Source organism: Lepisma saccharinum, chromosome 13 (genome assembly GCF_977018435.1).
Source record: "Lepisma saccharinum chromosome 13, izLepSacc3.1, whole genome shotgun sequence".
In the NCBI taxonomy this organism is placed as follows: Eukaryota; Metazoa; Arthropoda; class Insecta; order Zygentoma; family Lepismatidae; genus Lepisma; species Lepisma saccharinum.
This window is the reverse complement of record NC_139241.1, coordinates 75,984,230-75,997,000: the sequence shown is the minus strand read 5'-3', so window position 1 is coordinate 75,997,000 and position 12,771 is coordinate 75,984,230.

Sequence of the window (12,771 nt, the reverse complement as noted above, 5' to 3'; positions counted from 1 at the left end):
GATGAAACGGCGAAAAAAAATTCGCGCATCCCAAAAAGGAACGAACTTGTTTTAAATTAGTTGGGATTGCTATATCGTGAATTGCTGAAACCTTACGCGGATCGGTGGCTATCCCATCTCTACTGATAATATGACCCAGAATCTCTGTTTCTGCAAAGGCGAAGTGACATTTTGATGGCTTTGCCTTGAGATTAGACTTCCTTAGAGCAAGGAACGTCTTTTCTAACCTTTCCATGTGTTGTTCCCATGTATCACTGAAGACTATAATGTCATCTAAGAATACGCATAAACTGTTCCATTTTAGTCCAGCAAAAACTTTGTCAATACATCGCTGAAATGCAGCTGGTGCATTTGCAAGGCCAAAAGGGAGTCTAGTGAACTCATACGTTCCTACCGGACTAACTAAAGCGGTTTTATATTGATCTTCCTCGGCAATTTTCAATTGATGGTACGCGGAATACAAATCCAACGTAGAGAGATATTTTACACCACTCAAATAGTGTATTATATCCGAAATTAATGGAAGAGGGTAATTTGGGACCTTCATCTTCGCATTCAATCCTCGAAAATCCACACACAATCTACAATTGCCATCTTTTTTTGCTACTAAAATAATTGGGGCTCCATATTCAGATTCGGATTCTTTGATAATCCCGAGACTAAGCATTTTGTCTAATTCCGACTTAATAAAGTCACGTTGCTTTGGGGACACCCTGTAGGGAGTACGTCGGACTGGGATATCATCTACAAGTGGAATAGTAACCTCGTATGCATTTGTAACACCTAATTGTTCGGGAGATGACGCAAAACAATCCTTGAATTGTTCCAATAATTGTAACAATTCGTTTTTCTGCTCATCAGTTATATCTTTTGAAATATCCAAATCTGTCTTCACGTTGAACTCTTTCTTTGAAAACGTGAATGCGCTCTTTAATTTATCGTCACGAATTGCGTTGATAAATTCAAGTGACGTTTCTTCCGGAGGAGAAGAAATAACTTCCGGTTTAAACAAAACACCTAGAACATAGTTTTGTGGAAAGGGGACTTGAAAATGGTTCATATTTATAATAGGAACTTGCAGTGTGGTTGATGAATTTATAAGCAATCTTGGCACTAAACAGCGATATTGGTCATAAAGACCATTATTTACCTCTAAAACAAAATCTTGATTAGATGGAACAGCTGGAGAAAAAGTCACTATCAGTTCCATATATTCATACGGTTTTAAAATTACTGAATGCGCTGAAAAAAACCTTTAGTTTAGACGCTGCTCTTCCATTATTCTCGTTTTCCTTCTTGTCGCAGAACGGAAGATCTCGAAAAAGAGTCTTATCTGTTACATCATTAGAATGCGGCAGTGTAAAACTCTTTCTTCCGGAAGGAAGATTGTCCGTGAGTGTTTCCGCGTCTTCGTCCGGATTATTTTCCTTTTGCCGGAATGTTGTTTCCTGCTGTGGAACTTCGTCGCGATTAGCTGGTAAAGCAAAAGAGATAAATTTACGCGGATGATTAAAAATACGTGGAATCATTATAGTATCTTTACTTTGTCTGGGATATTGACTGTCTGCAGCTAATACTGTCGTCTCTAGACTAAATTGATCGTCGTTTTTGTCCCGGTTTTGAATCTTGTTTGTACTCATTGGTAACTGAGTTTCGATTACGTTTGGTATGAATGAATCTCGTGATCTGCGTAACATTACGCCGGTTGGAGTCAAATACTTAACAAAACAGTTAAAGAAATCAGCCCCCAAAATAATACGATTACGCAATGAAGAATTACCACAGATAGCCAATGGCATTGTAAATTTATGTTGCCCGATTCTGAAATGGAAATTACAAACTGGAGTGTTTCTTGATGCAACTCCTGATAAAGTGGATAGGGTTACAGATCCAGTTTTTCGTGCATAAATCCTAAAATGTGGAGGTAACATTCCAAAATGTAATAGACTGCAAGTACTACCTGTGTCTATAAGAGCGGGTATATTTTTCCCGAAAATATTAACATTAATCATAGGTCTTTGAGAAGAGTGATCATTATTTGACAAGAATGACGAACAAGTTTCGGCGTGATACGCTCGTTTCCTCAGGGGTTTTCCTTCCCTTGGGCTAAAACGACCCCTGTTTCGCTGGCCCTTTAAATGTTTGGGGGTTTTGCATTTCCAGAGAAGGGAGAAGGACTTCGTGTTTCTCTACTGTAATTCCTGCTGAAATTTCCTCGCCGATTATTCTGTGAATTTCTGCCTTGAAAAGAAAATGATCCACGACCACGATCAGTTGAATATCCTCCCCTCTGTGTAAATGAAACACGCCTAGGACAGTTTCTTGCAAAGTGACCGGTAGATCCGCACGTAAAGCATTGTCGCGACGTATTCCCACTGTTTTGTGCATTGTTTGACTTGCCCCTGTAAGACCCACGAAATGCTGACGAACCTTGATTATAACCAGTATTTCTTTGATTACTTTTCCCATGATTATCCTCCGTCTGCCTATTTTGATCCTGACGGTCAGTATGCCGTGATTGATCCATTGTATGGACATAACGGGTGTGATTGCTCGTGTTGGAATAAGATTCTCGTTGTCTGTCATTATTTCCTCTCACTACTTGTGCGTAAGTACGTGAAGAAATGTCGGATTGACGTTTCGCCCGTTCTAAAAGACGTAAATTGGCTAACAATTCGTCCAGCGTTTGTGCGTTCATAGTTACCAATTTTTCGGCGTCTTTTGCCGGTAACCCGTTACACATGAAGTTAATTTTCCCTTCGTCGTTCATATTAGGGTCGGCTTTCTTACACAGTTTCAATACGTCGTAGAAATAATTTTCTATCGATTCGTCTTGCAATTTCTTCCGCGCTGCGAGGTCAAGGTAGGCTTGGCCAACTGGTAAAACGGGTTGAAAGGCTTTGGTCAAAGCTTCTTCGACCTGCGAGAAATCTTCTAGATTTTCTAAGGTAGTTCGGTTCAAATCCCAGTATGCTAATGCGCTTTTCTTTAAGTAAGCACGCAAAAATTTTACTTTTTGCGATCCCGTCCATCCCAATATGGAAGAAACTCTTCTATACGTATCAAAAAAATCTGTGATATTTTCACCCGTGTCAGCGGTAAATGTATCGGGTTGAATTGACGGTGTTCTGGAGGAAGTACACATCGTAGCGCCTGAAGTACTAGGATTTGACGCGGAGTCTGGCATTTCTAATGCTTCGCTATCAGCGGGTAATGGCGTGTTTATTGCTTCTCTTAAGCAACCAGGTAATGGACAAGTAACAACGTCAGTAAGGAGGGGTTTACGTTCACCAGTGGTTTGCTGACGTGTAAGAACCATTAAGAAAACATAGTGTAATGTCACAATCAGCATAAAATGGAACTTTCAACCCATCAGTTTGAATCCACAACATGAACATCATACGAAGCAGAGTTACCACAAAACGAACAATGAACAACCGACAACATTGAACGAAGGACAAAACGAGATTACCTATGCCTGTAACATTTTTAACAAGTACATAATGAAGTGGACAGGGGTCGAGCCTTTGCCGTTAGCAAAGTAACGCATCTCCACCAAACTGTAACGCTCTGGGGATACAAACGTTACTTAAAAGGAATCTTACTCGCTAGAACATAACACAACAGAGGTAGATTAAATATGGTTTATTGTATACTGCATTAAACATTGGTCATGTTGCGTCGTACAACAATCTAAGGCCTGACTCTAGCTAAATAAATGACCAGTTATATTAGAGAAAGAAAGGAACGTCGTCTTACCCACTTAAGGTAGAGAGGAGCGAGGTAGACTGGCAGCGTCTCGGTATCGATGTAGGTGAACTCCCCCTCGGCTGACTGGATTATCAGGACTGCACTCTCGACTCTCTGGACTCTCAGAATCAACTGACCCCTTCCATTCTATATCCAGCCCTTTTTATATTTGTGTATGTCCTTTGTCTCACCCTCAGTTCTCCCTTAGGGACACTTGCACTGAGTGGCTTGTGTACTTAGTTAGTCCTTTCTAGGAATTAAGGATGTGCAGGTGCCTCTGCACCTACGAAGGAAGTGATGGGTACTTTCGTACCCATCTGGTGCATCCTTCCCAGAACAGATGCACCTATGACATCCTGTTGTGTTCAAAGTTCATTCCCAGAATCGCCAGGGCCATATAGCACTCCTGGCATCGCAAAAGCCACAATGATATCCTGTTTGGTGGTTTTCCTAGTTCACTTGCACCGACCATAGGAAGTAGTAGATCCTTGACCAAGTTCCAAGAACTGAGGATGAGATAAATGTGCGTATGTGTGTGTGTGCATGTGTGTGTCTTTTTCTTGTCTTTCCTTAGTTCGAGACAATGCCAGTATTATGTAACTACCAGGTTTCTGTACGTTACAGTATACAATATGAAGCTGCAGCAAAGAAATTCAGTAGAGTCAATCCATGCCAAATCATCCAATGGTCCGAACCTAATTATCTCAGAAATTGATAATTGATTTCTGATACAGTGGTCTAAAGTTGATGAAAACTTCCAAATTTCAGACTTTTTGTAATCTAGTTTTTTTTTAAATTTTTAAAAAGCAAAAATCCCGCGGTTTGGTTGGTTTATGCTTTCTATCGAGGTTTTTTTATTTTTTATTCAAAAGTGTTTTTTTTAAACTGCCGACAACAGCTTTTCAGACTTAATACATCTGTATTACATGTTACACGTTACAAGGTTACATATTACAAGGTATCCAAAACCACAGTATTGGACAAGAGAGCATTTCAAAATATTTAGTAAACATAACTACAAGAATTTTAAAAAAGCATTAAAGAATATACAATTGTTACATTTCGACTTCAGAACCCCGCATAAAAGATTTCTTAAATAATTATCCTTATATATGAAGTTGAAATTGTTTTAACAACATTATCAATATCTATCTCACGGTCTTCGAATTATAACTGTTTATGAGATACAGAACAAACTTGTTATTTTTGTAGTTCTTATCAAGACATAATAATTCGTTATTTCCTCTCAAATTGTATGATTTCACCTTAAGCCATATCATACGAAGGAGTTTTGGTTAAAATGTAATAAGAATTCGTGCAGTGAATTTGAAATGACAATATGCCTAGATACAAAAACTTTGAAAGGAAGTGTTTCGACTTCTCACGAACTTTATGTGGTTATATGACAATGATAAACATTTTGATGATATCAAGTTCAAATACTCTATAGTACATGTCCTCCTATTTGTTTCGTGTCTCATTTTCCCATTCTTCTGGTTGCCACAAATACGAGTGAAGACATCGCAGGGTGTGAGGTCCGGGGAACGCGGAGACCAACGAAGAAGTTCCTTATCGTTACTTCCGGCGCTGCCAAATCATCCTTTTTGTAATCGGTTGTTGAGCTGACATATGGGGGTGAGCCATTCATACGGAGGATGAAACCAAAAAAATGATCGTGATATGCGACAGTATGTTTGGCAGAAACTCGACTTCAGTACCAAAGGGGCTCACATTGAACACTTGTGAGGTAATGACGTAATCAAATAAAACTTCTGGAGTTGATCTTTACATTGATGTAACCCTCTTCTAACTGAGTTTCAATAAACGTGATTTACATGTCTGAAATCGGGAAGATTGTAATAACTATTGCTCGGAAGTTGAAGACCTATAAATTGCCAAAAAAAGACCTATAAAAAGACGTAAAAATATGAAAAAAGGACCTAAAATTAATTAATAACTTCAGTTTTAATTACATATTTAATGCATAAAAAATACAAAATTCTGGTGGTATGGAACACACAGTGCGAAAAAACAATATGAATGAAATGCATCTTCTCTCAGACATTATACATTTTTTAGATTAACATAATTTGAAGCATCATATTTGGCCTAACCACACTAGGGTTACAGAAATAGGACTTCGGAAACCTTACCTCAGTTGGGTATATATATATATATATATATATATATATATATATATATGTGTGTGTGTGTGTGTGTGTGTGTGTGTGTGTGTGTGTGTGTGTGTATATATATATATATATATATATATATATTTCTCTTTACTACAGAAAGGATGTTTAAGAGGTGATGAACTGATGATGATTCGAATTGAGAATGGGCAGTAAAAACGTAGTCGAAAGAAGGTGAAGTTGCAAAAAAATCCGTTAAGACCTAAAAAAGGCTAAAAAATTGGACAAATAAGCCAGAAAACGCCGAAAAAGGCAAAAAAGGACAAATAAAACCCACCCTTTTCTGGCCTACAATGACCCAAAATGAACATATACAGCATGTCCACAATCAGACTCCAACATTTTGAAAGTCTATAACTTTTTCATTTTAAATTGCACAGCTGTGATTCCGGAAGCAGCAGAAGCAGAAACTCAAAAAGTTTATGTGGTAACGTTTTAGTGCGCGCAATAGCCATAGTGGCGCTACAGCAATCGATTGTTTGAAAATTGAGATTCCAAACGAGCGTGCACAGGTTGTGTGGTGGTGTGCAGAAACGAAATCACTTATTCAAGTGCAACGAAACTTTCGTCGTGTGTACAATAAGGATCCTCCGACATTCACGACTATAAAGAAGTGGTGTGATCAGTTTTTGGCGACCGGCAATGTTTTGAAAGGACACTGTGGTGGTAAACCCAGAATCCAGGAACAGGTTGTAGAAAATGTGCGGAGATCATTCGAAAGGAGTCCACAGACGTCAGTAAGACAAGCAGCGAGAGAACTTGGTATGGAACGGTCGACAGTTCACACAGTTCTTCACTGCTTGTCTTACTGACATCTGTGGACTCCTTTCGAATGAACCTGTGCATGCTCGTTTAGAATCTCCATTTTCAAACAATCGAGTGCTGCAGCGCCACTACGGCTATTGCGCGCACTAAAACGTTACCACATAAACCATTTGAGTTTCTGCTTCTGCTTCTTCCGGAATCACAGCTGTACAATCTGAAATGAAAAAGTTATAGACTTTGAAAATGTTGGAGTCTCATTGTGGTCACTCTGTATTATGTTGGGCCTCGTCTTAGGACACTATGAAAAAAAAAAAAGGATTTCTCCTCAACTTCCGAGCTCAAGTAATAACCTTATATTTGCATTTGCCCTCCCTAAAACCACAGCAACATAAACCAACCAAACGGCGAATTATCTCCCTCCTACCCACACCCTGTGGAATTCACTATATCTTACACTTAGCGTCATCTGTCGAGATGTTTCGTGTTAACTTAGACATGGATCTATTCGCCTTCGTGTGGATTCCAATCCCGGATCTGCGCAAGATACTTTCTCACTCCCACCCTCTCCACCCTCCTGCCTCCCAGCCAGAATTCGATAAAATAGTGATAACAAAATTACCAGATTTATATACCAGGTATAATGCGAAGAATCTGCGAGTGCAACATCTTTGTCTCTCAGCGAGTGGTACAAAGAGGATCATTAAGAGAAGGCTCCTTGGTTGTCCACATCCCTACCTCATCAGCTATAACTGGTATGGGGTAAGTTTGTACTTAAAGATTTCTCTGAATTGGTCTTGTGATTGTTTACTAAAATAGTTTATTAAATAAAAACTCTGGATCAACTGATTTTCACTTAAGAAGTGACCGCTCCAGTGATTAACTCTCTTATTTTGTTCAAACTTGACATTTGCCAAATTTTTACCAACGATACTCAACATTGAAGACATTCCAACATCATAAGCATCAGAAGGATTGGTTTTATTAATCCCTGTTACTTCCGTAATCATTGACTCTATGTCATCAAAATCAGGTAATGGTGGGTGAGAATCACCGACAAAAGATTGATTGAGTTTGAGTTTTAAGTCCGTTTTACGCACAGTAAGGCTAATCAGGACTGGACCTACAGTTTAAAGTGGGATCCGAACCAATATGTGCCTCCACCGGGTATGGAACCTGGGATCCCTTGATTACAATGAGACGACGTTATCACTGCGCCATCGGGGAGGCCTCACTGACAAAAGAACTGAAAGTCTTGCTTATCCCTTGATATATGAGACTTTCGTGCATCGACATGCTGTTCATCTATTTTATCTGGAAACTAATGAGCATGCCAAAAACTCCACTTAGCATTGACTCTGGTCACTCCTCTGCCATCCCCCACAACTCTTAATGGAGCGCCGGGTTCGATACCCTGTGGAGGCACATAGTGGTTCGGATCCCACTTTAAACTGTAGGTCCAGTCCCGATTACCTTACTGTGCATAAAGTGGACTCAAAACACCAACTCAACAACAACTCTTAATGGAGCGCATCACGGCTCAGTTGTTATATCTGACCAGAACTTTGCTGGTCATTTTATTATGGTTTGAATTGTTGTTTTAAGTTCACTTTACGCACGTAAGGTTAATCGGGACTGGTTTTACAGTTTAAAGTGGGATCGGAACCACTGTCCAATGTGTCTCCAACCGGTATCGAACCCGGGACCCGTTGATTACAATGGCGTTTTATTTTGAAACAACCTTTTTGGACAAAGTCAACTTGCTCCTTTGGAGTTAACTTCTCTTTCAGACCAAACATATTATCTTTTGGACACAGCTGACATAAATAACTGCATGCAATGATAAGCAATTGAACTCATAAATGACATTCTGTAAGAAAGAACAAATGTAATAAGTACAGTTTTATAGAAGATAAATACTACAAAACATCATAGAAAATAAGTTTTCGTGAGTTCCGCACTTGCAAAACTGTTGAGGGAAAAAAAAACATAAAATTTCTCGCTCAGCTAGCCCAAACGCGCATCCTAGAAGAAAAATGCACAGAACATTTTTTGTAGAAATTTTTATGTAGATTATTTTTTGTCATAACCTCTTTTGCTATAAAATACTTTCCAAGCGAGATATTTGCAAAAAACTTATTTTGGGCGCCATTTTTCCAAATTGGCGGCTAAATCCGTGGTGGTAGAGGGGTTCAAAATTAGTTTGTTAAGAACCCTCTTTTGAAGATAATAAAGTTTGATCCAGCTTTCCCTATTTTTTTTCCCTTATTGGGCCCCCTTATTGACTGGCCTATGTGGACAATCCAAAAATACTTGTAAACAATGTTCTGCAATTATTTTGAATTTATCCTGCAGCAGTATTTTCTTAGTTAGTGCGCTGTAATGAGAAATTTCACAATTGGGGAATCCACGTTTACATCATAAAGTTATGTACATTTGACAATTTAGTTTATACGCGAGCTTGAATGTTAACATTTTTAATCTTGTGACTTCTTCGTTCCTAGCATGTCTCTTTAAGAAAGTAGTCCATATACTACTTTGTCAGACTGTCTCATCTAGTTGCCCTTGCTAAGAAAGAGGAATGTCAAGACTTGGACGTAAAGAAGGCGGTTGATGCTTTCTCCAAAGCAAATATTATGATGCTTTCTCCAAAGCAAATATTATGATGCTTTTTCCAAATCAAATATTATGATGCTTTCTCCACAGCAAATATTATGATGCTTTCTCCAAAGCAAATATTATGATGCTTTCTCCAAAGCAAATATTATGATGCTTTTTCCAAATCAAATATTATGATGCTTTCTCCACAGCAAATATTATGATGCTTTCTCCAAAGCAAATATTATGATGCTTTCTCCAAAGCAAATATTATGATGCTTTCTCGAAAGCAAATATTATGATGCTTTCTCCAAAGCAAATAGTATGATGATTTCTCCAAAGCAAATATTACGATGCTGTCTCCAAATCAAATATTATGATACTTTCTCCAAAGCAAATATTATGATGCTTTCTCCAAAGCAAATATTATGATGCTTTCTCCAAAGCAAATATTATGATGCTTTCTCCAAATCAAATATTATGATGCTTTCTCCAAAGCAAATATTATGATGCTTTCTCCAAATCGAATATGATGCTTTCTCCAAACCAAATATTATGTTACGCCCTTGCACAATTTCCTAGGCAGATATGTTAAGAACGTAAAAGTCATAAGCATAAAAAGGTTAACATTGGAGCTTGTTTCTAAAACTAAATTGTCAATTGTACATTACCGCAGAGTCCGAAATCCTGGGTGGGGGTCAGGGGGGGGATTTCCCCCCACAAACAATCTTCACCTCAAAAATCCACCCCACCAAAAATTTGGAGCGGGGAGAGTTTTTGTTATAACAACAAAATATAAGCAATTAGTTTTGACTTCTTATGTACTTTATTAAGAATAATATCGAAAACGCACAAAATAGTATGGTTGTGAGTGCAGAATGCTCTCTCTCCCTCCCTATCTCATTCAAGAGTTCGTTAACAGGTCTACTTTTCACCAATAACAATATACGGACAAGGAAAGTAAAATAAATATAAGTATAAATAGTTTTATATTTATAGAGAGCAAAAACTGAACAAAAGCTCATACATAATGAGACTATTTCGAAATTTATTGACAGTTTTAACCAGTTTGTAAAGGAATTACTTTGCTACTTTACAAATAATTTATATATATATATATATATATATATATATATATATATATATATATATAACGCAATAATAAGTAACGAATTTTTTCCTTTATGTGTATTTAATAATAATTTTTTTTAAATATTTATTAATTAATTTACTTTCATATTTAAGAACATTATAAATATCCATATCATATTACACACGTATTTGTGTGTAGATGAAGATATTCTTCCCCCAACCAGTCTTCAATGATTTCGCACCCTGCATAACTTTATGACGTACACGTGGATTCGCCAATTGTGAAATTGGTTATTACAAGGTACTAACCTTTATGTATCTAATTAATGGCGAAAGGATTTGTTAACTTAAATGAGTATCAAATGTATGGTGGGCGTAAACGGCCAGATGTAAAGCTGTAAGCAAGGACAATACGTAGCTCCGCCCCGATGCGCTGTCTGCTCGTCTTTTGTTTTTCCTTCCCGTCATGCCTTTCGAGCAAAATGGGCTAACCTCAAGGAATGAGGAAGCATATTTGAGAGGAAAGGACAAAATGTTGTGCAAAGAAGAGTTTTACGTTTCCTCAAATTAAGCCTCCTGGGCATTCATTCAAGTTTGTGTGTTAATAGGATTAGGTGAACGATGGTCATGTTAAAATCAAATTTTCACTTTCCTCCATCAACACAACAAATGTATTTTTCCACAGTTTTCTTGAAAGACGTATAGGGAGATTTCAGACCGAAGCGACACGCGACATATATTGCTCGTGAACGAGCCAATCAACAGCAACCTTTCTCACCGTAGCGACATGGAAGGCCGCACAATCCTGTGTTCGTTTGTTGAAATCATAAAGCTGCACGTGTCGCTCGAACTAGGGCATTTTTTCAGTGGCGTGTCGCCTCGGTCTGTCCTGTCGCGCGTCGCTCCGGTCTGAAAGCCTCCTCAAAATATGTACGTGCTCTGAAAACTTCAACCAAAAATCTCCAAATTTACGAAATTTACTAAAAGGGCCTCCCCGATGGCGCAGTGGTTGTGTCGTTTCCTTGTAATCAAGGGGTCCCGGTTTCGATTCCCTGCGGAAGCACATAGTGGTTAGGATCCCATATTAAACTGTAGGTCCAGTCCCGATTAGCCTTACTGTGCATAAAGTGGACTTAAAGGACACCAACTCAGGAAAAGTAATATCAATCACAAAATTTGCTATTTCGCTGCAATCCTATCGCAAGCTACCTGGGACGGTCTTCAGACCGAAGCGGCAAGCAACACGTGTCAATTGGAAACAAACCTTAATGAATAAGTGCAACGTTTCATGCCGAAGCTGCACGTGTCGCTTGTGGTTTTTGTGTCGCTCTTAGAGAGATTTCACACCGATGCAACAGGCAACAACCGACATGTCGCTTGAGGATTTCACCAATAGAAGGAAAGCTTGTGCCGCTCGTCATGTCATGGTGGGTGGCAGGAAAATATTTATACAGTCTTGACTTATATCCTTTAGACCGCCGAGTGGGTTTTCGAAAGTAACCCCTCTCTGGCCGCGGCCTTTGCGCGCGATTTTTAAATTTTACACTTATTTCAGAAAAACGTTATATCTCGGAGATTATTTGAGCAATCTACTTCGGGTAACTTTTGTTTTGCAGCTAGAACATCAGGGCATGCAACCGTGCAGGAAAATAAAAACGCCCAAGTCAATAAGAGGGGTTAAGTGGGCCGCGGTCCTAAAACTTTCAATGAAAAAATCATAAAAATGGTGAGTTTTTTCACATATTCGATAATGTAATGCACCCATGAACATGAAATGAGAATGGACCATTCTTTGAAAATAAAGCTAAAGTTTGCGTCCCCTTCCAAAAATAGCGGGGGAAGAGGGGGCAAACTCCCCATTCTTATGATTTTTTAATTGAAAGTTGGGGGCTGCGGCCCACCCAACCCCTCTTATTGCCTTTGGCGTTTTGATTCCTACACGGTTGCATGGCCTGATGTTTTAGCTGCAACACAAAAGTTACCCGAAGTAGATTGGTCAGATAGTCTACGAGTTATAATTTTTTTTGTCAAATAAGTCTACAAAATTAAAATTCCCGCCAGCTTCCATACGTAACTTTGGAGTCGGGGGGAGGGGGGGTCCTGGGTGGGTGGGGTTTCTTCCACGTGACATTTCAAAGTTTTATCTCAACATCTGTCAGCGTTTACAACCTCACATACAAGCATGAAGGTGCTAAAAGCACAAGAACTTTTTAATCAGCAGGATGTGTCACCAGTGACCCATTGGGCGACTACGCTTATATTTTCTATGGTTCACATGTGATACCTTCATGGTATACATACGATCATACGATTCTGATGACAGTGGCGGTGATTAGCAAGTCGAGTAATACGAGGGTGTAAGGGGTCACTGGCGTAC